Genomic DNA, 25,234 nt, shown 5'->3' on the forward strand with positions numbered 1-25,234 from the left:
CGAATCTCACACATTTAACGGGACGCTCACACAAACCGTCAATCAACCGAGTCCAACAAAGCAAGAAATACTGAACGTGATTACCGATCTATACGTACGCTATACGGCCAAAAGTATTTGGACACCTGAGAATGAGCTTGTTGGACGTCCTGTTTCAAAAAGCAAACAGCAAGTGCTACAACAAGTCAAGTCGGATTTATTTGTATGGCGCTTTTTACAATAGTCGTCGTTTTAAAGAAACTTTTACAGAATCCAGGACCGACAGACCAAAAAAGCCTTGTTGGGCAAGCCGAGGGCGACGGTAGCAAGGAAAAACTCCCCTAAAATTACAGGAAGGAACCTTGAGAGGAACCAGACTCGGCAGGGACCTCCGTCCACCGTGTGTGGCCTGGGGAACAATTTAAATGAATTCGACGTACACAGATTTACATTTCTATTTCCCGCATTTAGGAGACGCTTTTATCCAAAGCGACCCAAACTATTGTGACAGTATACAGTCGAAGCAATTAGGGGTTAAGGGCCTCGCTCAAGGGCCCAACAGCGGCAACCTGTCAGTGGAGGGGGCTTGAATCAGCGACCTTTCGATTACTAGTCCAGTACCTTAACCGCCAGGCTACAACTACTAACCTACATACACACAAATAATTTAAACTAAGTTATAGAACATGTTTATTTATTTATCAGGATTTTAACGTCATGTTTTACACTTGCAAACTCCACACAGAAAGGACCCGGACCTCCCCACCTGGGAATCGAACCCAGGACCTTCTTGCTGTGAGGCGACGGTGCTACCCTCTGAGTGAAGGTGCCGCCCTCAAGACAACTGTGCCTCACACCAACCGTCAATCGACCCAATCAAACAAACCAGCTAGAAATATTGGAGGTGATTACTGGTCTGTACATTATATGGCCAAACGTATTCGGACACCTGACCACGAGCTTATTGGACGTCCAGTTTCAAAAAACAAATGGCAAACGACTACAACAACAGTCACTCTTCTGAGAAGGCTTCTCACAAGACTTTGTCTGTGGGAATTTGCACCCATTTAGTCAAAAGCGCATTTATACAACCGGACACTGGCGTCGGGCTCTGTGCAGAACACTGGAGTTCATCGTTTCCTTTATATAATTAATTTATTACACTCGTTAGCGATAGTTGTGGCTGAAACACATGAGCAGAAAGGGGCGTCCCGATACTTTTGCCTATGCCGTTTATTTATTTAAAAGTTCCCGGGGACCTGGTGGGTGATACAAAACCAGTTCCGACGATGTTAGACTCACCCTGTGCTGCTCGATGGAGTCGATCCACAAGTGACGATGATCAGGGTCCAGAGCCCTCAGGTACCACACGCTGTCGTTCACACTGATGTCCAGCCTGCACTCGTCGAACTCGTGGGGCTAGAAAGAGGCAGAGAAGATCAATCAAACTGAATTTATATTTATTTTTAGTACTGATTAATAAAAACTAGGGCTGTCAAACTATTAAAAAATTTTAATCGCGATTAATCTCAGAATTTCATATAGTTAATCGCGATTATTCGCATTTAAAAAAATGTTATAGAAAACAAGGTTTTTTAAGTGAAATGTTACAATTAAAATGGTGAACACATTTTATGCTAAATGTACTGATGTTAAAAACTGCTGGGACAAGAGAAAACTGTAAGGGAGTTTTATTCCCTCACATACTAGGCAGTAATACTATCCAGCAGAGACCCTTGACTTCGTATAAATGTCAGATTGTAGGTGAAAATTTCTCCATCAGCAAACATTGTAGATCAGCGGTGCTTTAGGTGGGATAAGGCGTAGTTATTGTAACAGACTTTTCTGTGGTTGTATCGTGACGATGGTTTGATGGACGTTTCTACACGAAGTGAGTGTGTTTTGACCCTTTGGGGCTTCCATAGTTCATGGAATAGCATGCTTGGCTAACGACTCTAGCTGTCCGCTATTCGGTACCGTGACAGAAAAAGTAATAAAAGTGTTCTGCTCCCGACAACTTGTGAATATAGCGTGTATTTATTTCTTTATTAAGCGAGTGCGTCACTACGACGCTCGGTTACATTTGAGAAGCGCCGTCTTAATGAGAGATGCCGTGCACGGTCAAGTCTCAACATGAACTACGGATGACTCGCAGGGCCAAATAGAATTTGCGTTAACGGCACTATTTTTTTTTAATCGCGTTCAATTGAGATCGCGTTAATGCGTTATTATCGCGTTAACTTCGACAGCCCTAATAAAAACACACATTTACAAACGACAGTAATAATAAATATAAATGTTTATAAGCAGAATGTGCATCTTACATATTCAGAATGAAGAAGCATGTGCACTGTAAACCTAAATCCTCGTTTTACTAAGAGATGTTAGGAGTAGATATTATTATTATTATGAGGGATCTTCAAAAAGTTTCCTCACTTTTATATTGTGGTTATAAGCGGTGAGGGTGGGAGGAGGAATAATCGCTCGTGTCTGAGAGACTGAGACACGCTTATGGTCTGGATTTAGCTTTATCTGATTTCCACCTATTTGGATGCTCAGAGAAGCTTTAAAAGGAAGAAGATTTTCATGTGATGATGATGTGAAAGCAGTTGGTACGACGCTGGAAAAATGCATCGGAAGCTGACTGTGTAAGAAGAACCCTCATATTATTATTATTATTATTATTATTATTAGGAGTCACGTTATTAGGGTAGCACTGCTGTCTCACAGCAAGAAGGGTCTGGGTTTGATTCCCCAGCCGGGCAGCCAGGGTCCCCTCCGTGTGGAGTTTGCATGTTCTCCCTGGGCTCCGGTGCCCATGCAGACAGGAGCTACTAGAAACCGACCAAGTGCTATAAAACCGATACAGTCCTGGTAATCGCGCTCAGGGGTCCAACTGCACATGATGTGGATCGTTTGCTTCACGTCCCAGTATAAACCGATCAGCCGTGACATAAAAACCGCCTCCTTGTTTCTACACTCACTGTCCATGTTATCAGCTCCACTTACCATATAGGAGCACTTTGTAGTTCTACAATTACTGACTGTAGTCCATCTGTTTCTCTACATGCTTTGTTAACCTGCTTTCATGCTGTTCTTCAATGGTCAGGACCCCCACAGAGCAGGTATTATTTAGGTGGTGGATGATTCTCAGCACTGCAGTGACACTGACATGGTGGTGGTGTGTTAGTGTGTGTTGTGCTGACAGTGACTAGTAATCAGAAGGCTCCTGCTGCCAAGTCGCCTAAACCCTGAATTGCTTCGACTGTATGCTGTAAGACGCTGTGAATAAAAGCGTCTGCTATATGCTGAAAATGTAAACGTGGATCTGCTCATCGTCTTACAATAACAGTGATCAGGAGGAGCTTTGTTTATTCCTTATTAAGCATTCGTTCAGCTTGAAGTTCTTCTGGACTTGATATTTATGATTTATTTAAGCTTTACCGTTTTCCGTCACATTACCGCCGGCGCCTCGGCGCTGAGCTGCGTCAGTGTGATGAAGCGTGAAGCTTATGTGGAATAAAACTCGGTGATGTGTGTTTAACGCTCTGCTCAGACTCTAAGCAAGACCATCACTGACTGTAAAATAGAGCCGGACCGGCCAAGATCGCACTCAGCGGGACCGATGGAGTGAGAATCCACCAGGTTCTAACAAACACAGACGAACACGACGAGATATTAAATTCTAGATTTCATTTCCAAGTCCGGCCGCTCAGGTGGCGCGGCGGTAAAACATGGGACGACGATTTGGCCGGATAGGGAGCTCGTAACTGATGCAATTGCGACCTCTGCTGGCTGATCGATGGCGTCTGCGCAGGGTCGAGGAATGATGTGTTGATCAGGGTGTGGCTCTCCGTACACAAAGCTGATCCGCATATGAACTCGTCTCGTGCAGTCCAGGAGTGGAGATCAGATCATGCAAGTCGCTTTGGATAAAAGCGCCACAAGTGCCACCATAAAGTTTGAGGTACTGGACTAGTAATCAGAAGGTTGTCGTTTCTATTCCCAGCACCAGGTTGCCACCGTTGGGCTCCTAAACGAGGCCCTTAACCCTCAATGGCTCAAACCGTATTCAGTCATAATTGCAAGTCGCTTTAAATAAAAGTGCCACCATAAAGTTTAAGGTACTGGACTAGTAATCAGAAGGTTGCTGGTTCAAGCCCCACCACTGCCAAGTTGCCACCGTTGGGCCCCTGAGCAAGGCCCTTAACCCTTAATTGCTCAAACCGTACCATATTCAGTCATAATTGCAAGTCGCTTTGGATACAAGTGCCACAAATGCCACCATAAAGTTTAAGGTACTGGAATAGTAATCAGAAGGTTGCTGGTTCAAGCCCCACCACTGCCAAGTTGTCACCGTTGGGCCCCTGAGCAAGGCCCTTAACCCTTAATTGCTCAAACCGTATTCAGTCATTACTGCAAGTCACTTTGGATACAAGTGCCACAAATGCCACCATAAAGTTTAAGGTACTGGAATAGTAATCAGAAGGTTGCTGGTTCAAGCCCCAGCACCAAGTTGCCACCGTTGGACCCCTGAGCAAGGTCCTTAACCCTCAATTCTCAAACCGTATTCAGTCATTACTGCAAGTCACTTTAAATAAAAGGGCCACAAATGCCACCATAAAGGTTAAGGTACAGGACTAGTAATCAGAAGGTTGTTGTTTCAAGCCCCAGTAGAGAGGAAGCGTAATGCAATCAGGCGCCACCCGAGCGACCTTTCAGTTAATTGCTAATAAATGACAAAATTGGCAAAGCAGGTCAACACACAGCGCCTGGAACCTTAGCTGCGATGCTAATCCACTCATCACATCTCCTACAGCGGCGACAGAGGAACAGTTACGCTAACTACAACCGTTTAGGTCAGCGTCAGACGCGATCTGTTCGATTGATCCGGACAGCTGTTAGATTTTCACGCAGAATGCAGCGCGGAGGCTCCGAATGTTTACCTGGCTAATAATCGCCCGACGTTCGGCTAAATCTAAACCTGAAGTCTCGGTCGCACCCTACAGCGGATGCGCGTGGGCGTGTGTGTGTGTGTGTGTGTGTGTGTGTGTGTGCAAGCAAACAATATTACTGCCAGATGGTCCAGCTGGTCCAGCTGTCAGACCCGAACCCTCCCAAATTCCTAAAAAACAGGATAGATGAGGTCCAGATGAGCTTTATCGCTTTTATTTCCTCTGTGTACACGATCCCGGTCCTTCGGCCCCTTCCCGTACATCCTTTTCTCCCCCGAATGTTGGCCGTGTAGCCGCGTGCACGCGACTGCGACACGCGAAGACACGCCCACACAAAGGTGGGTGAACGTACCAGTCGAGTCCAACCAGACCGTCTTCTAGGGCAGGGTTGGTCGCCACCCTTGGAAAAATGATCATAATTACATATTCGATTACATTTTCAGGATTTAGCCGCCACCTTTATCCACAGCGACATACAGCAGGGTTAAGGGCCTTCCTCAAGGGCCCAACAGTAGCAGACTGGCAGTAGTGGGGCTTGATCCAGCAGCCTTTCGATTACTAGTCTTGTACCTTAACCACTAGGCTACAACCGCCCTTAAACAGGCACATAAACACAAGGTGAACTTGTATAAAAGGCGGTTGTAGCCTAGTGGTTAAGGTGCTGGACTAGTAATCAAAAGGTTGCTGGTTCAAACCCCACCACTGCCAGGTTAGGTTGCCCCTGTTGGGCCCTTGAGCAGGGCCCTTAACCCTCAATTGCTCAGACTGTATACTGTCACAGTACTATAAGTCGCTTTGGATAAAAGTGTCCGCTAAATGACAAAAATGTAAATGTACATGTGACAGTGTACAGTCTACGGAATTGAGTCAAGGGCCTCGCTCAAGGGCCCAACAGTGGGAACCTGGCAGTAATGGGGCTTGATCCAGCAGACTTTCGATTACTAGTCTTGTACCTTAACCTTCACCCTTAAACAGGCACATAAACACAAGATGAACTTGTAAAAGGCAGGTGTAGCCTAGTGGTTAAGGTACTGGACTAGTAATCAGAAGGTCGCTGGTTCAAACCCTACCATTGCCAGGTTGCCCCTGTTGGGCCCTTGAGCAAGGCCCTTAACCCTCAATTGCTTAGACTGTATACTGGAACTGTAATGTAAGTAGCTTTGGATAAAAAAAAGCGTCTGCTAAAACGGCAAAAAAGTAAATGTAAAATGTACATGAGCGCCCCCTTGTGGAGGCTTTACATTATGTCTTGTAAACCACAGTGGGACCAGATTGCCACTATTTTTCTCACACACACACACACACACACACACACACACACACACACACACACACATCACAGTTAGAAGGAACGAGGTAAAAGAGGCGAGGATGCAGCAGGTGGACGAGACGGGAAGCAGAGGAAATGAGGTTAGATTTAATCCCCTGAATAAAGTGTGTGTGTGTGTGTGTGTGTGTGTGTGTGTGTGTGTGTGTGTGTGTGTGTGTGTGTGTGTGTGCGCGCGTGTGTGTGTGTGTGTTTGCGCACTTATGAGGGTCACGGCGTCCTCGTGATGCCCTAATTGTCCACGCGCAGGCAGACGGAGGGTGAGATGGAGCAAAAACACTTCAAAAGACTCACCGGACCGTGCAAGCTCAGTGGTTAAAGTACTGGAGTAGTAATCAGAAGGTTGTCGTTTCAAGCCCCAGAACCAACTTGCCACTGTTGGGCCCCTGAGCGAGGCCCTTAACCCTCAATTGCTCAAACCATACCATACAGTCATGATTGCAAGTCGTTTTGGATACAAGCGCTACAAATGCCACCATAACTTTTAAGGTGCTGGACTAGTAATCAGAAGGTTGCTGGTTCAAGCCCCAGCACCAAGTTGCCACCGTTGGACCCCTGAGCAAGGCCCTATTTAGTCATAATTGCAAGTCGCTTTGGATATAAGCGTCAGCCTAATGCAAAAACCATAAATTAAAAAACACGGCACGGCGACTAAAGGGCTGTGAACACGAACACAGTCTCTGACCCAGACTGTACTGGTTATACTGGGAGGCGTAACCCTACACCTGCCCCTAATGCCACTTCAATCAATGATAACGTCGTAAAAGAAGATTACAGAACGAATTTCCGGAGGACGTTATGTTTCGTTTCGTTTAGCATAACAGTAAAACGTACAGGATTAAGTCGTGATTAAATAAAGCGTTTATTTAGACGTATCGCGTTATCATCGAGCGTCGCCGTCGCCTGGACCTATTCCCGTCCATCCCTACGGTAAACGCTCGGTCATCGGGCTTTAAATAGTGACCCCTGATTCAGCAGCGAGGGCTCCGGTCAGCACGTTAAAATCCTCCTCACTGATCCACGACGGACGACAATCAAACTGCGGCAGCTTTAAAAATCCTGAGGTTTATTTTCAGCATGGAGCCGATTTGCTCGTGTGTCCGTGTGGGAACGGGGACGACGAGGGCGAGGGTGGGAACGGAAAAAAGAGGGCGTGGGGTCACGATGGGTACTGAGAACATACTGGGAAAAGCCACCGTCGCACCAGCTGCACCAGTAACGTCGATGTTCATCGATATGGCCAAAAGTATTTGGACGTCTGACCGTGAGCTTGTCGGACATCCCATTTCAAAACCAAACTGTATTCACACAGAATGACCTTTGTGTGATCTTTGCAGCTATAACAGCAGCCACTCCTCTGAAAGGGCTTCTCACAAGACTTAAAAGTATGTCTGTGGGAATTTGTGCCCATTTAGTCAAAAGAACATTTGATCTTCCAGTTCATTCCAGATCTGCTGAGTGTGACTGAGGTCAGGGCTCCGTGAACAGGAAAGGGCCTTCCCTAAACTGTTGCTGATGATTACACCTGTCCCAACACTCAGCCTTGGAATCAGTGGTACAGTTTGGCACTTGAAGGAGATTTGTAATTTATGGAATCCATGCCTGCTTCATTAAAACTCATTAGCGGTGTACCACAAGGTTCAGTACCAGGTCCTCTTTTCTTTCACCTAGATTTGTTTGCTTTAAGCAGTTTTCTAACTTGGCTTCTCTTCTCCTGATGACACAAACCTCATCCTCAAACATCTACGATTCAACTCTCAGCTCGGCGATCTACCTGCTTTAACGACGTGTCCCTTTGTCAAGATCTCGTCATCACCCCGAAAAACGTACAGGCAGTGATGGATAGCGAGCCATTGTTCTTCTTGATAACTTCATGCAGGTTCCTTATCTACAAATCAGAGAGACGTAAGCGTTTCTCTTCCCGCTGCGCTTCCTCCACCGACGTCCCGTAGCTTCTCAAATCAGATTCAAAACAACCAGGTTTCCTCACCAAGCAAGAAATGGAGCATCAGTCAAGTTCATAAAAGCTCTCGCTCTGTATCTCATGGACTTTAGTTGACTTAAACCCCTCAGGACTCAAGGAAGACAAGCATCAAGGTTCCTTCACCTGTCTGAACAGCCAAGACACTGAACCTCGCTGTGTTTTAACAATGACTGTGGACACGCCTCTGTACCAGGTACGCAGCAGCAGTAACCTACTGCTCTATGGCCAGAAGTATGTGGACACCCAGGTGAGACAGCCAGTGTTGGGCCCTTGGGCTCCAGGGGTGCCGTACAGTGTCTGACCCCAGCTTCCAAACACAATGGGACATGCAGACAAAATATTTCCAAACACCCTAGGAAGAAATGAGATAACCAATTGTGTGGGTCAAAACATTCTGTCCAGCTTGGACGCCTGACCTCACAGATGCTCTTACTTCATGGGCACAAATTCCTACAGTTGTGGAACGCCTTCCCTAGAACATGAGCAAAGTGGGGGCTTCAGTGGAGTGACTAAAACCCTATCAAAACATCTTTGGAACGAGCACACCTTCTCCTCTGTAGGGCATATGTAGCCTAGTGGTTAAGGTACTGGACTAGTAATCAGAAGGTTGCTGGTTCAAGCCCCACCTCTGCCAGGTTGCAACTGTTGGGCCCTTGGGCAAGGCCCTTAACCCTCAATTGCTTAGATTGTACACTGTCACAGTACTGTAAGTTGCTAACATCTGTGCCTGACCATACAAACTAGGCACAAATTCCCACAGACATTCAGCATACACAGTGATTAGAATTTCTTATTGAATGACAACATGCCACGCCACGCCACGCCACGCCATGCCAATGCCCTCTGCTTTAATGCCTCGTCTGCTGCTTGTTGTGAGCAAACATGACCCAGAGTTCATCTGGTCTCTGCAGCAGGGATCTGAGTCACGGCTGAGAAAGGTCTGCTCAGCATTCTACAATAATTAGCTCGGTCATCTTCCAGGAAAAAGGGATAAAGATCATGAGTCACGGAGCTGTACGAGCGCTGTTACAAAACTCGGGTGATTCAGGGGGAAGACCGACACAGACACCGATACCAGGAGCTTAAACTGGGAGCTTACAGTGACAGACTGTGTGCTGGTGCTCAGAATAAAGAAAGTGTGGCCTAAATCTATCACAGTGAAGGTGTGGTCTGTAGCCATCAGTCCCAGTAAAGGAGGTGTGGCCTCTGTATCCATCAGTCCCAGTAAAGGAGGTGTGGCCTTTGGATCCATTAGTCCCAGTAAAGGTGTGTCTTTTGGATCCATCAGTCCCAGTATAGGAGGTGTGGCCTTTGGATCCATTAGTCCCAGTAAAGGAGGTGTGGCCTTTGTATTCATCAGTCCCAGTAAAGGAGGTGTGGCCTTTGGATCCATTAGTCCCAGTAAAGGTGTGTCTTTTGGATCCATCAGTCCCAGTAAAGGAGGTGTGGCCTTTGGATCCATTAGTCCCAGTAAAGGAGGTGTGGCCTTTGTATTCATCAGTCCCAGTAAAGGAGGTGTGGCCTTTGGATCCATTAGTCCCAGTAAAGGTGTGGCTTTTGGATCCATCAGTCCCAGTAAATGTATAGTCTTTGTATCCATCAGTCCCAGTAAATGTGTAGTCTTTGGATCCATCAGTCCCAGCAAATGAGGTGTGGCCTGTACCCATCAGTCCCAGTAAATGTATAGTCTTTGTATCCATCAGTCCCAGTAAAAGAGGTGTGGCCTGTACCGATCAGTCCCAGTAAAAAGGTGTGGCCTTTGTACACATTAGTCCCAGTAAAGGAGGTATGGCCGTTGTATCCATCGGTCCCAGTAAAGGAGGTGTGGTCTGTGGCCATCAGTCCCAGTAAAGGAGGTGTGGCCTGTACCCATCAGTCCCAGTAAAAAGGTGTGGCCTTTGTACACATTAGTCCCAGTAAAGGAGGTGTGGCCGTTGTATCCATCGGTCCCAGTAAAGGAGGTGTGGTCTGTGGCCATCAGTCCCAGTAAATGAGGTGTGGCCTGTACCCATCAGTCCCAGTAAATGTAGAGTCTTTGTATCCATCAGTCCCAGTAAAAAGGTGTGGCCTGTACCCATCAGTCCCAGTAAATGTAGAGTCTTTGGATCCATCAGTCCCAGTAAAGGAGGTGTGGCCTTTTGATTCATCAGTCCCAATGAATTATTCGTAGCTCCCCTAGATGAGGAGGTGTGGCCTCTGTACGAGTGATTCAGAATGAAGGATTGAATCTCCCTTACTAGTCAGTAAACCAGTCATGACCCCAACTCTGGCAGGTGAAAAGAAGTGGCTTCAAAGCAACTTCACCGAATCTTTGGACGACTGTGGCAAGGAAAACTCCCTAAATATTACAAGAAGGAAACCTTGAGAACCGGACCCAACAGAACCCGTCCTCTCTGGGTGGCCTAGAGGCGCCCAGTCCAGTGTTTCCCAGTGGAACCGGCCAGCCGTGACCCTGACCTGGATAAATCTACTCACAGTTTCTCTATGAATTAGAACCAGCCTGTAAGAAGTACCGGGATTCCTCCCGAAGGACGCAGCTCCAGCAAAATGGCAAATTGGATGGTGATCACTGTTAACCGGACGCCGGGCTTGCTTAATCGAATCGAGAAGATGTGAAAGTCCGTGCTTCATTCTGGTAAACCCCAAACCAGCCTAACATCTCATCCAGTTGAGCAATGAGGACACTTCCACATCACACGGTGAAGGTAGACCTACCGAATCTTGTACGTCCGGGTCAGTACGGGTTCATCTGCCGCGTATCGGCCTCCCGTCCGACTGAAACTAGGGGAGGAGCGGCGAAGAGTCAGAGGTCCACCGAATCGGAGGAGCAGGATGTGACCCCTCCGACACGGGGGCGCTCAGGAAAGAGCAACACAGGAAAACGACAGACGCTTCCTGCTTCAAACGGCGAAAGAGTCCGGCGTTTCATCACATCCTTAACGTGAATTTCGATTCCTCTCCCTGGCGTTCGGCATCATCGCTGACTTCACGTGGACGTTCATGTGATCCGTATTAGAGCTCTGAAGACTAGAGAGAGGAGCATCATTGGAATTGAAGATGTTATGAAGATTGGCTGGAGGGGCACGGTTGCAGAATCATGCCCTTCTGCCTTGCCTTTTATGGTTTGATGTTTGGGCAAGCCGTAGCCTAGTGGTTAAGGTACTGGACTAGTAATCAGAAGATCGCTGGTTCAAGCCCCACCACTGCCAGGTTGCTGCTGTTGGGCCCCTGAGCAAGGCCCTCAACCCTCAATTGCTCAGACCGTAAACTGTAACTGTAATCTAAGTCGCTTTGGATAAAGGCGTCTGCTAAATGCCGTAAATGTAAACGTAAAATGCAGACCGAGGGTGCATGGAGGCGCAGATTAATCATTCGGTTCGTCTTAACTGACAATCCGTTTATTGGCTCCAGGTGGAAGTGTTTCTATTCATCCTGGTTTCCTTCTTACGGAGTTGCCAGCTCCTCTGTTGCTTCTCTCCGAAACCATGATGCCAGACTCGATCGAGTCTGGTTTCTTTTTGCCACTCAGATGCGTTCCGGGTCCCGAACTTGACATTGAACCGGTTCCGCGTGTTTCCACCGGAAAAAAGAGGTTCCAGACAGCGAACTAGTGGGCCGATCTGGCACCACAGAATACTTGGTTTTTCAGCCCGAACCGTGACGTCACCTGTGGGCGTGTCTTGTTGTACAGCATAGCGACAGCAACAATGGCGTCAGCTGGTGTCTCGTATGGAGCTTAATGCTGCATTTTTATCTTTTACACCTGATTACATTTTGAGCCAGTTTGCCGCTGACATTTTCAAAGCGCCTTTAAAAAGGTGAACTGTGTGATGTGACGTGTTAAAAGTGACCCGGACAGAACGAAACTCGCTTAACGTGAATAATAAAGCGTGAAGCTTTTTCAACTCCCCGAGCTGCATAAACACACGTGCTGTAAATCCAGGTAAACACAGATAGATGTTGTATTTTATACTGGATTTGATGTTTATTTCACACAGATGTCTGTTCGTGTTGTGGAACTTTAATGATGTTTCACCGCTCAAGCCGAGCGCTGAGTAAATCGGTTATTTGCGCCGAGTCGTGGTGAAACCGAAGCGCAAAACGCTTCTCACGTCAACGAACTAAACAAAACAACAACTGAGACAAACACGTCACGTCTTCTCATCACCGATTGTTAGATCGATGCTTTTTACACAAAAACAAACATCTGTAACAGCAGCACAAACGCTCGCACATAATCCACACGCTCCGCCATGATATTACCGCTCTTAACTTTCGTTAAGTAACGCCCACAGTTGATGACGCTGCTTGGTTCTCAAAAACGGGTGGAAACGCACGTCGGTTCTCTACAGAACACCGAGGTTCAGAGAAACCTGAACAGAACCGGTTCAAGAACCACGTTTTTTTTTGGTGGAAAAGGGGTAAGAGCGGCTTGTTCTTCTGTGACGACCAGGTTTCACTCCTGCGCTATCCCTGATCTATCCACTTTCTCCGTCGCAAGCTGAGGATGTTCTTCTAGGGCTCAAGATCCAAAACCACCAGCAGAACAGCAAACACAACCGGATCCTCAGATATGCCAAGTTTACCATGTGATCGTGTGCACAACACACACACAGACCCTGGCCTGTTTTCTATCAGCACTTGGTTTGGCAGGCTCTGCAGTTTGCACACCACACACCACACACAGCTCTCGCCCCAATCCCCCCCCCATTATCACCCCCGTTCAGCAGTCATGTCTATAAACCGCCTTCCTTTATTAAATATTCAGTAAGTCAATACGGGCGACGTGTGTGTTCCTGCAGGCCTGATCGTACGTTCACCTGAACGCGCCAAAGTTTCCTCAAGCAATAACGTTCACGACCGCGAGTGCATTTAAAAAAAGCTTTCTGATGATTCGAGTGTTTAAGAGATCGACAGGTCCTAAATGCGCACAAATTCCCACAGAAATACTTTAAAGTCGTGCGAGAAGCCTTCTAAGAAGAGAAGATCACCCAGAAGTCGCGCCACCGGTCGGCTGGGTGCCATCTAGCGGGTTTAATTGGCAGTGCCTGCAGGGGAGGGAGGAACGAACTACATGGGTGGGGTCTTCAAGCGCTGTGTAAGGACCCTGATTGGCAGAGAGTGCACGGGTGGAAAAGGGTTGCGTTTAGGGCTGCACGTGGCGCGAGCACCAATATACCCACCTCGACTGCAATCAGGGATCCACCAGCGGCGGAAGACAGATTGACTACGCCAAATAGGACAGTGGTAGCCTAGTGGGTGGATCTTTGGGCTGAAAGGTTGAGAGTTCGAATCCCAGCTTTGCCATGCAGCCACTGTTGGGCTTCTGAGCAAGGCCCTTAACCCTGTCTTGACCCTGTGCTCTGACCCCAGCTTCCAAAACATGTACTGTACATCTGTATGTGTATATGTGACAAATAAAGGCGTTCCATATTGTATTCTATTCTATTCTAAACTGGGAGAAACTGGGAGAAAAAACATGCTCACGGTCGGGCGTCCGAACACTTTTGGCCGCACAGCGTAGACGATGCTGATGAGAGATGAAACACGCCGCTCTGATAGAGTGTTTACAGCGTGCAGCATAAATAAATCACGTCCAGCAGTGCAACGGTAATTACAAGCCTCGGAACGCAACATGAGCAACGCTACGACGCTACACGGGTGCGATTCTGACAAACGCGTTTTTGACGTTTTCATTTCTGGACGTCCCATCAGAAGGAGACCAGAAGAAAGGACCTTGAGAGGCTCGATCTGATGGCGGCTCAGATGATCAGGATTAGCGGCGCTTCCTCGGGGCGTCCGAGTTGTTCTTATTTCATTTCATCTCCGTGTACGTGCTGATCGGCTCAGTCGGGCTACTAGCAGTGAACCTCCCTACCGCTCCGGGTCAGCATGTGACTCATCACGCTTGGCAAGGGTTTGATAGCACTAACCCCCGGACGACTCCACAACGTCCTGCACTTTCTAATGGGATTTTCCCCAAGATCTGCTTTTAGTAGAGAACAGAGATAACTCTGGGATGTGATGGCAGTTTAACTGCATCTACGTAGTTAGCACAACACAAATGGAACCTATTCGGTAGAATGGCGCACACCTTTAGTGACTGAATGTGCACAAATTCCCACAGAAATAGTAGAAATGGCCCGCTCAGGAGTTGGGCTCTCGAACACATCGTATCGAATCTCAGCTCTGCCTTTCCGACTGGGCTGGGCGGCTGCATGAACGACGATCGGCTGTTGTTCAGGGTCAGAGGGAAAAAAAGTCGGATCGTAGGTCCTCATAACTGGTGCGACTGCGGCCCCTGCTGGCCGACTGATGGCGCCTGCGCAGGGCTGAGGAATAATGCTGATGGGGGTGTGGCCCTCCGTACACAGTGCGCGTCGAAAAATGCAGTCTGTACTGACTGTACGTGCCGGAGGGGGCGCATGTCGGTTGAGAGGCGTCCTCAGTCAGCGGTGAAGCGTCGAATCAGTATAAATGGACGCGGTCAGGGTAACTGGACACGACTAGATTAGGGGAGAAAATTGGGGGAAAAATAAACTCTTTAATTAAGGGGGGTTGGGGGGTCAGAACTGGGCCGTGATGGCAGATAAAAAAGCGTTTCGACCCTAAAGACGGACGGGGCGCTTCTTACAGCCACGCCGCGCTACTGGATGTCAGCACAGACTCGGTTATGCGGTCCTGATGCAAAGCCTGCTTGACTGTGGACAGCGTTCTATATAGTAAATAGAAGCTACGATATACAGCACAGCTACCTTAATAGTTGAATGTAAACCTAGAACATCCACCGACGGTGCGACGCTTCATGTTCTGTCTCAAATACCAAAATACTCGTCCATGTTTTGACCCCCTTCCTTGTGTCCAGAGAATCGGTTGTTAGTTTTCCGAACTCAGTTACCCGAGTCGTGTTTTTAGCGGCTTTACTTCGACATCTTGGACGTTTTGACTAAGCGATCGCTAACTGAATTGCCGTAGGATTGCCAGGACGCCTCACAGTGCAGATTGACCATTAAACGTGTTTGAATTACACACAAAGATTAACGTTCATGTATTGTGTAATATAACCAGAATTAGTCCTGTAATCAAGACGCTGGAGCACTTGGTCCAGTTTGCACAAATCTGACCCTGACCAGGTGAAGTTGGCGGGCTGTGACGCTAGCCCATCACTGCAGAGACCCGGGTTTGAGTCTCTAAACCTCTGTGGTCAGCATTTTTGGGCTGTACAGACACAAATTGAAGGCCGAGTGCTGAAAATATCTTCTCATTTCGTCTCACGGTTCTGTAGGAATCTACCACCGGCTGGTGAAAAGAAGAGCCTGATTGGTAGAAGGAGCCGCGTATACATTTTTTTGTTCAGATCATCCATCGTTTGTTCTGCATTTAGCAGCACGTAGCCGAAGAGGAAGTAAAAGACCAGATTAACGAGAACCTGAGAGTGAAGCGAGGTTATCAAACCACCGACACACCGACACACACAAACCCCCCACACGTACACGCAGTGTGGTGAGGGGGGCGTGTACGATCGCGGTCCTCCGTCAGCACAGAGTGTGTGTGTGTGTGTGTGTTGTAACTCGATACGCTATGTGTAAAGACCAGGAGTCTCGTTTCACTCCGACTTCCTCGTTTCTCTTTTCCTAACCCAACGTCGGTCAGGGTCCTCGCACCGGATCCCTGCCTGACGTGCACTGTTCTAGCGCGACCTCTCCCCCTCGTTCCCCTTAAAAAGACCCGATCCGAGCGCCGTTCCCGTCCAAACGCACGATGAACAGAAACGTAAAGCTCGCTGGAGTGTGTACGTAGCAGCGGGGGGCCGCCGGAGCGAGCGTGTACCTGTCGCCGGAGCTTGGAGAGCTCCTTATATGTCAGCGAAAGAAACGGTCGCCGCTTTTAATCCCATCACTCAAGCCAGTCGAGGGCCGCTCGGCTAACGCGCCGTCCGAACAGCTCTGACCGGCCATACATGGACTCCATACGCCGTGAGGGATCGTCTTCCATTGCTCCGAGGCCTGGTTCCGGTTACGTTGCCTGTGCGCCCGTTTTCGATGCCTTCCACAAAATTCTGGGGTGGACAGGGGTCGCGCTGACCGGCCCGAGATGGGTCTGATGCGCCATGTTGGGCAACGTTCACCTCAACACCTGATTCTGGGACCAAACCAAACCTCACAGTGGAAGCTTTAAGTTCGGACACGTCACGAGAAGAACCGATGCACTGGAAAAGTCATAATGTTTAAGAGTTGAAGATAGAATCTCGGCTCTGCTACCGGTCGGCTGGGCAAGGGCAGCTGTAGCCTAGTGGTAATCCGAAGGTTGCCCGTTCAAGCCCTACTACTGCCAGGTTGCCACTGTTGGGCCCTTGAGCAAGGCCCTTATCCCTCAATTGCTTCGACTGTATACTGTCACAGTCCTGTAAGTCGCTTTGGATAAAAGCCGAAAATGTACAGACGTAATGTACAGCAGACAAAATCGGCCTCCAGTCTGCTGGGTGGAAAAGACCGGACTAAGGGGTGCACTTATCACCTCTGTGTGAGGAGCGCAGAGATCGGGGCGTGGCCAGAAGACAGGATGTCCAGGAGAAACACGGTCCATAAGGACTCAAGGAGTCAGAATCGACGTGACGGCACTAAACAATGATAATAATAATAATAATTTAGACTGTATTTAGATGTAGCCACAGCGGATCTGGTCCACATACCAGACTTGGCACAGAAGGGGTGTATCAGGAAGGGCGTGGCCCCACCGAGAACACACTGGCAAGGGCACATCCAAATGGCTAGGCTTCTTCGCAACCCCCGTACCCCTTCCTAAAGGCATAACCAATCATATATGTGTAGACGGACGTCCAGCCGATTCGACCGCTGAGAGTGAAACCCTGGATCCCCAGATCACAGTACTGGGCTAGCGTATAATAATATTGATAATAATAATAATAATAATAATAATGAGTAGATGTTCTGTTGGCCCGTACCAGACGCCAAAGCCTTACTAATCTTTCTCTGCGTGTCCCTGATGTGTTACATGTGCAGCTCTGCTCCTAATTCAAATATCAACCATCAGCTGTTGGAAATAAATGTAAAACGACCTTCTTAAACCAACAGCGTTAACCAAACACACGTTAATGGCTCACTCATTAACCTCCCCAGTAAGATTTCTTGCTTCACGGCTCCAGGCCCCGTAAGGAAAAGCCTCCAGCGCACCAGGACGAGGACCGAACCCAGCCGAACGCCGGTGTGCGCCGGGACTTCGTTAATGTTTACGCGGAGATGAAAGAGAAACGGCGCCGTTATCACACAAGCGTTTGTTTTTAACTGTGAGAACACACACGGACCTCCACCCTGCCCCAAAAAACCACCACGCCGCCTCTCTGCGCTCAATGTACCATTGTTTATTAAGGTCTTTTTTTTAAGGTTCGCATGCTGCAGGGTTCACGTCCAGACTTTTGTTGTCCAGAGTAAACTGGAACTATATCAAAGGTTCTAGTTCATGTTTGGCAGAAGTGGAACCTGACGGTGTTCAGGAGTCGGGCAAACATTACAGAAAGTGATATCTATTATACACTGATCAGCCATAACATTAAAACCACCTCCCTGTCCATTTCATCAGCTCCACTTACCATATAGAAGCACTTTGTAGTTCTACAATCACTGACTGTCTTCTTCAGTGGTCAGGACCACCACAGAGCAGGTATTATTTAGGTGGTGGATGATTCTCAGCCCTGCAGTGACACTGACATGCTGGTGGTGTGTTAGTGTGTGTTGTGCTGGTGTGAGTGGATCAGACACAGCAGCGCTGCTGGAGTTTTTAAACACCGTGTCCACTCACTGTCCACTCTATTAGACACTCCTACCTAGTCGGTCCACCTTGTAGATGTAAAGTCAGAGACGATCGCTCATCTATTGCTGCTGTTTGAGTCGCTCATCTTCTAGACCTTCATCGGTGGTCACAGGACGCTGCCCACGGGGCGCTGTCGGTTGGATATTTTTGGTTGGTGGACTATTCTCAGTCCAGCAGTGACAGTGAGGTGCTTAAAAACTCCAGCAGCACCAGCACAACACACACTAACACACCACCACCATGTCAGTGTCAGTGCAGTGCTGAGAATGATCCACCACCTAAATAATACCTGCTCTGTGGTGGTCCTGTGGGGGTCCTCCAGAGCATAACAAGACTCGACAATGACCCAAAGCATACCGCCAGGACAACACTGGAGTGGCTACAAGGTCCAGACTTAAACCCAAACCAACGTCTGTGGTCCCATTACACAATCTGACCGAGTTTAAGAGGATATGGCATGAAGAAGGGGATAAAACGCCTAAATCCAGATGTGCCAAGCTCGAAGAGACACATTCAAGAGGACGTGCAGCTGTCTGAACACTTTTATGATTAAGAAATTTCAGCTTTTTGAGCTTCAGATCTTTAATAAAATGCTTCAAGCCATTAAATCCTTTCGAAATCAAATCCGCGACACAATACGCAACAGCTCGTCCCTACCGTACGATAATATTTACACTTCCAGCGAGTGGCTGTGATCCGAACAGACCTGAAGACTGTCAGAGCGCGAGACGAACTCCTCGCCCGCCCGTAAACAAACTCTCAAATTCCAAAATGCAAAACACGGGCTCTGAAACAGGGACGGAAGGGAAAAGAGAAAACAGCACCGTGACAGGAAGGAGCAGCAGCTGAACAACGCGGCTGTAAAATGTTGATTAAAATGTAGTTTTATATTTTGTCATGACTGGATGTCTGATGGTTGCGGCCCGGCAATGGATTGGTGTCCAGACCCACGGCAACCCTGACCAGGACAAAGCGATGGGAAAAACATTAAAATTAACTTTTTCACAAATAAGAATATTTATTTGTTTTGTCTATTAATTGATAAGAATTGATTCTTGAAACTATAATTCCAGAAGCGATAGTCAGAAGAATACAGCGGCGCATTAGGGGCCCTTGTGAAAAGAATAAAGTGGAAATTATTGATATATTTGAGAATACTGTCCAAATATTTTGGGCATAACATGATTAGGTAAGATTCCACTTTCATATGGGCTTCACAATTAAAGAAATCCTTGATCTTTCGGCACGTCAGCATCAGTTTGTTATTAGTATAAGGACGCTGATACGACTCAATAAGCTGCTCATAGATTAAATAGTATAAAGGCCTCAGAGAAGTTGGGCTTCGATGAGGGAGGACCAATCACGGCAAGTCATACATCATTTAAAAGCTGAAAAAGATCTAAACGAGAGACCAATCCATCGCAAACAAGAGACGTTGAGGATTTGGTAAGATCCTTCTGTCATAACGGATCTTCTGGACATCAGCATCAGTTTGTTATTATTATACGAGCGCTAAAACGGCTTCGTGACAAACTGCGTTAACTTAGGAGAGAGAACCGGACTGACCTTGTTGAAATCGTCTCTTTTGTCGGAGCAGAACTTGCAGGACGTGACCGTCTAAGCCAAGACGTTCGCTTTCGTCCCTTTTGGACATAAACATCTTTATTCTCGGACTCTAAACGTGCACGTAAAAAAAAATGACAGAGGCACTAATACCTATTGAGGATCTGGCTCAAAAGCACCTCGTCATCAGACACCCCGGTCACAGACCGTTTACCCTATTGCCCTCGGGTAAAAGGTACAGTAGTCTACGCTGCAACACGGACCGCCATCAGACTTCTGAACAGAATGAATTAACCCAATTCTGATCAATATTTCATCCATGGGTATAACATGTGCAATATCCTTATATCTTAACATGCAATAATAAAATGTGCAATAATTATCATTATGTATAACCACTGTGAATTTTTCTGCATGTGCAATACTGAACTACAATGTGCAATTTTCGTAATGTCAGTATTATTATTATTATTTAACTTTTATTTATTTTATTTTATTTTTATTTTATTTTTTTTACCCCTTTTTCTCCCCTTTTAGCGCATCCAATTGTTCAATTAGCATCGTGCTTCCTCTCTGTCTATGCCGAACCCTGCCCTGACGGAGGTGATCGAAGCTAACCCGTATCCCCTCCGAAACACGAGCAGCAGCCAGATGCATCTTTGCCACCCACACATCGACGAGTTTGGCGCCACCTAGCGTTGCATGCGGAGAGACACACCCTAAGGGCACCCTCTCCCATCTCTGTGTAAGCGCCTCCAATCAGCCGGCAGAGAACGCAATCGCATTCTGACAGAGAGAGACCCACATCCGGTTCTTTGTCCCACCCCCCACATGAGCGACCGGCCAATCGTCGCTCATATAGCCACTCGGCTTCGAACCGGTAAAGCAAGGCTGGATTCGATACCACGCTTCTCAGAATCCAGCCCTGGTTGCAGCGCGTTTCTTTTTACCGCTGCGCCACCTGAGCGGCTTATTATTTAACTTTTGATGTACCGTTTTAATCCTACATATTTTTTCTTCATTACTATTTTATATATGTTTTTTATTTTTTAAACCTGCTGTGTTTTTAACGTGAACCAATGCACGTAATGACAATAAAGTCAATCTTGAATCTTGAAATACACCGTCGAGTTCCGTTCTCCGGTCCTGGTTCAGCGAACTCCGCGCTCCCTTCTCATCCCTTACAAGTTGTAGTTTAATGATTAAAGAGGCTGCGGGCTGAACCTTAAACCCGATCCCTTCCTCCGCCGGCCGAACCTTTGCTCTTTCTTTTTCTGCTCCCTCCTCGAGACGCAAGGGAACAAAGTGCGCTCCCGCTCGGCGGCCGGACGTGACCCCGATCGCCTGACTCGCTCGGTTGATCTACGCGACTCCGTTTGTTGTTGAAATCCGAGCCCGCTAGAATCGCGAGCGAGCGTTGGCGCTGTATTCCGGTCAGCGCGGCAGGAAATGAAAGAGCCTTTCTGGCACGCCGAGCGGACCGTCATCAGATAGGCGCACGCTCATCAGATTGGTGTTGATAAGGAGTCCAGCGCCGGGTACAGGTGATAACGCTGGTGATGTGTGTGTGTGTGTGTGTGTGTGAGGGTCTGGTCGGCTGCCTGAAATCGAGGACGTCCCGGGTCCGTCCCCGCCTCCCCCCCCCCCCGGGCCGCTCTCTCTTCCTCTCTTTATACGCTCGGGTAAGAATCGATATCACGCCGGCGAGAGGTTCTTACCGTGATGACGGCCTTGCTGAGACACAGCGAGCCCCGGCAGCCGTACTCCCTCTCGTCCTGAGATTTGTAGTAGCTCAGCGTGTTGTTCTTCAGCACCACCCAGCGATCCTGCCAGCCGTGGATGTAATTCGTCCACTGCAGAGAAGGAAAACAGCGTTTAGGCTCTTTTTTACCTACTAATATTGACCTACTACTAATATAATATAAAGGGAACTTCCCCAGACTGTTGCCACAATATTAAAAGCATATCATTTACCGTAAACATTTTATATAGCTCTTAAAAGTGGGCGGAAAAAACTAAATTCAATCATTAGAACGTCGTCCAAATACTTTCGCTGTATAACAGTAGCTTTAAATATAGCCACTATAGATTAAATAGTGTGAAGGCCTCAGAGAAGTTGGGCTAAGTGTGAGGAACCGGGGTCGAGGATGGATTCGCTCCTTATCCAGGGTATTTCAGAAATTAGGCAGTGGTAGCTCAGTGGTTAAAGTACAGGACTAGTAACTGGAAGTTCCACATCTGCCAGGTTGCCAGTGTTGGACCCTTGAGCGAGGCCCTCAATTGTTTGCAATGCACTGCCTTGTGCCCAGCAGAATTGGACCCACAGTAACCCTGACCAGCAGTTGATGGCATTAAATAAACGATATTAAATCAAATATAGCCACTTGGCCAGCCTGAAAGCTTGAACAGCAGAGAACCTCCCCCGTATCAGCGCATCCCTGCAGTACTACTCCACGTACTGAAAACAACCAGCTGGAAACAGGGTCAAGGGCAGGCGAGGCGAGGCGAGGCGAGGCTGGGCGAGCGTGGCACCGTGGAGCGGTGCGAACAGAAAAAAATCAGTCCTTGACTGAAGCAACATTTCGACACTTTGGGTGTGAACTGACCGCCCGAGCAGAACGGACGCTTGTGTAACAGCTGCAGGAGCCGACGTGTTGATGACAGAGGAACGTACTGTATATCACAGCTCGTACTGCCCCGCACGCTCACCAACGCTCCGGGAAGAGGATCGAGGTCTGGATAAGCACCGTGTTCCAGCTTCCAGATTCTGGTGCTGAACTGGTTCTGCTTGCTGTGTTTTTGTTTATCGTACTGTTCCGATACCGATCCGATGAAGCATGCTGACGTGTTATCTTATACTTGGATGCAAAAGCTTGTCGATTATTCGACATACGTAATTAATTTAACCATCCAGTAGAGGTTGCATTTGCAGCAGCAATGAAGAACCCAGTCGAATGACCAACCTCCCTCCCTCAGACACAGCCAGGTCAATAAGCACACCTTTAGAATTCAGCGGTGGACTGCTGAGCCAATCTGACACGCTATATAATATGATAGTAAAAGACTTATACACACAGACTGCATTTAAAAGCGTACCATACTACAAAGCAAGTCTGTACAGCAGTTATGTGTGATTTATTCGATTATTTATTAGGATTTGAACATCATGTTTTTCTCACTTTGGTTACATTCATGACAGGACAGGTTGTTACTGGTTACACAAGATTTATCAGTTCACAAGTTTATTGTCAAACACAGTCATGGACAGTTTTGTATCTCCAGTTCATCTCACTTGCATGTTTTTGGACTGTGGGAGGAAACCGGAGCTCCCAGGGAGAACATGCAAACCCCACACAGAGAGGACCCCACCTGGGGATCGAAGCCAGGACCTTCTTGCTGTGAGGCGACAGTACTACCCTTAGTACAATGTATGTACCCAGATTTTATTTAACATACTATCTAGTATGCTAGTATGCATTTTGGAACCAAGCATGTGTCTGTTAATGACATACTACCGTACTAGATAGTATGCTAAACGAGTACAAACCAGTGGTGCTGTTGCGACAAGATTTGGCGTCCCAACATACAAACTACGACACATTACAGTCTAGTAATGTAGTATAAGATTTAAATTTGGGTTATATACAAACCCTTACACAATAAAACACGGCTGTGTATGTTCTGGCATACTATCTAGTACGCTAGTATGCACTTAGGAACCGATGCTGTGTCTGTTAATCACATACTAGCGTACTAGATAGTATGCTGAACAAGTACGAACCAGTGGTGCTGGTGCAGTTTTGACAGGGTAATGTTTACATCCAGATTTGGCGTCCCAACATACAAACTGCGACACATTATAGTCTAATAATGTAGAATAAGATTTAAATTTGGGTTAGGTACAAATCCTTAAACTAGCGTACTAGATAGTACGCTGAAATAAAACACGGATAGGTATGTTCTGGCATACTATCTAGTATGCTAGTATGGTAGTATGCGATTAAGGACGCAGCCACTGTTTGTTAGTCTGATGGTAGGCGAAACAGAACTGGGGAAACACCGAGAATTCAGGCCGATTTACCTTGCTGAGGACGCCGCCGAACTCCGCCACCCCGCCGCCATGAGGTCCGGGCTCGGTGTCCAAATCCTCCTCCGAGCCCGAGGAGTTCCAGCTCTGGTTATCCGACGTGTGTTTACCGTTGGACAGCGGACTGGAGCTCATTCTGCCCTCGATTCTGTCAAATCCGAACGATATTAACCGACTATCCTCCGGTGGGCCGGGGCTTATTTTATCAGATTGTAGATATTGAAGCTCCCTGGATCGAATCCATGAATCTATCGGTCTAAATAATGAAGTTGAACTGAATAGAAATGAATAGAAATGAATGACGGCTGGTTAAAGCGGCTGAGTTACTCAGTGCAGCTCATCGTCTCTCACTGAAACGAGGAAGCTTTAGGGGAGAGCCCTGATTAAGCCCCGCCCCCTCCACCTTCAAAATAACGGTTAATGCTACATTCACGTGCTCCTTTAACTTCAGTAACGAAAAGTTTCCGAGCTAAGAATATCATAGATAGATAGATAGATAGATAGATAGATAGATAGATAGATAGATAGATAGATAGATAGATAGATAGATAGATAGATAGATAGATAGATAGATAGATAGATAGATAGATAGATAGATAGATAGATAGATAATAATAATAATAATAATAATAATAATACATTTTATTTGTTGGCGCCTTTCATGACACTCAAGGTCACCTTACATCAACTAAAACAAGAAATAAAACATACAATAAGTTATTACAACTACAACCAACAAATGATCACAACACAAACATAAAACAAAAAGTACAAGATATGTTAAAGTGAATAAGCCAGTTTAAAAAGATGAGTTTTAAGAGCTGTTTTGAATTCTGCGATGGATTGCAATGTTCGAACATGGGTGGGGAGTGTGTTCCAGAGTTTAGGTGAAACATAGGAGAAAGCCCTGGTACCCATTGTACTAAGGTTAATGGCTGGTTCTGCCAATAAACCTGCTGAGGAAGATCGCAACGAGCGGGAAGGAGTGTAAAACTGTAGGAGGTCTGTGAGATATGCAGGGGATAAATTATGAAGTGCCTTGAATGTCAGTAGATAGATAGATAGATAGATAGATAGATAGATAGATAGATAGATAGATAGATAGATAGATAGATAGATAGATAGATAGATAGATAGATAGATAGATAGATAGATAGATAGATAGATAGATAGATAGATAGATAGATAGATAGATAGATAGATAGATAGATAGATAGATAGATAGAAAAACAGCATGTGCAAATTGTGCATCTGGTACGTGTGATGAAAGCAGTATTGTATCTATTCTGATAAACAATATATTTACATTTTACATTTTCATTTTCTGCATTTAGCAGACGCTCTTATCCAGAGCGACTTGCCGAAGTGCTTCCATAGTAAACATTTCATTTCTCAAGTTTTAGTAAACAACAGTCGAAGAACACGAATCTGCTGAAACCTGTTAGAACCAGAGTGTTTTTTGTTTTGTTTTTAATGGAAAAAAAATGTTAGTAAATAAGTACAAGTCA

General features: G+C 46.9%; 1 pseudogene; it reads right to left on the reverse strand.

Annotated features, from left to right (window-relative positions):
* Nucleotides 1-24,057, reverse strand: part of LOC134330093 (ceramide transfer protein-like) — a 43,281-nt pseudogene extending 19,224 nt beyond the window's left edge.
* Nucleotides 24,058-25,234: the final 1,177 nt, after the last annotated feature.

Source organism: Trichomycterus rosablanca, chromosome 16 (assembly GCF_030014385.1).
Source record: "Trichomycterus rosablanca isolate fTriRos1 chromosome 16, fTriRos1.hap1, whole genome shotgun sequence".
Lineage (NCBI taxonomy): Eukaryota > Metazoa > Chordata > Actinopteri > Siluriformes > Trichomycteridae > Trichomycterus > Trichomycterus rosablanca.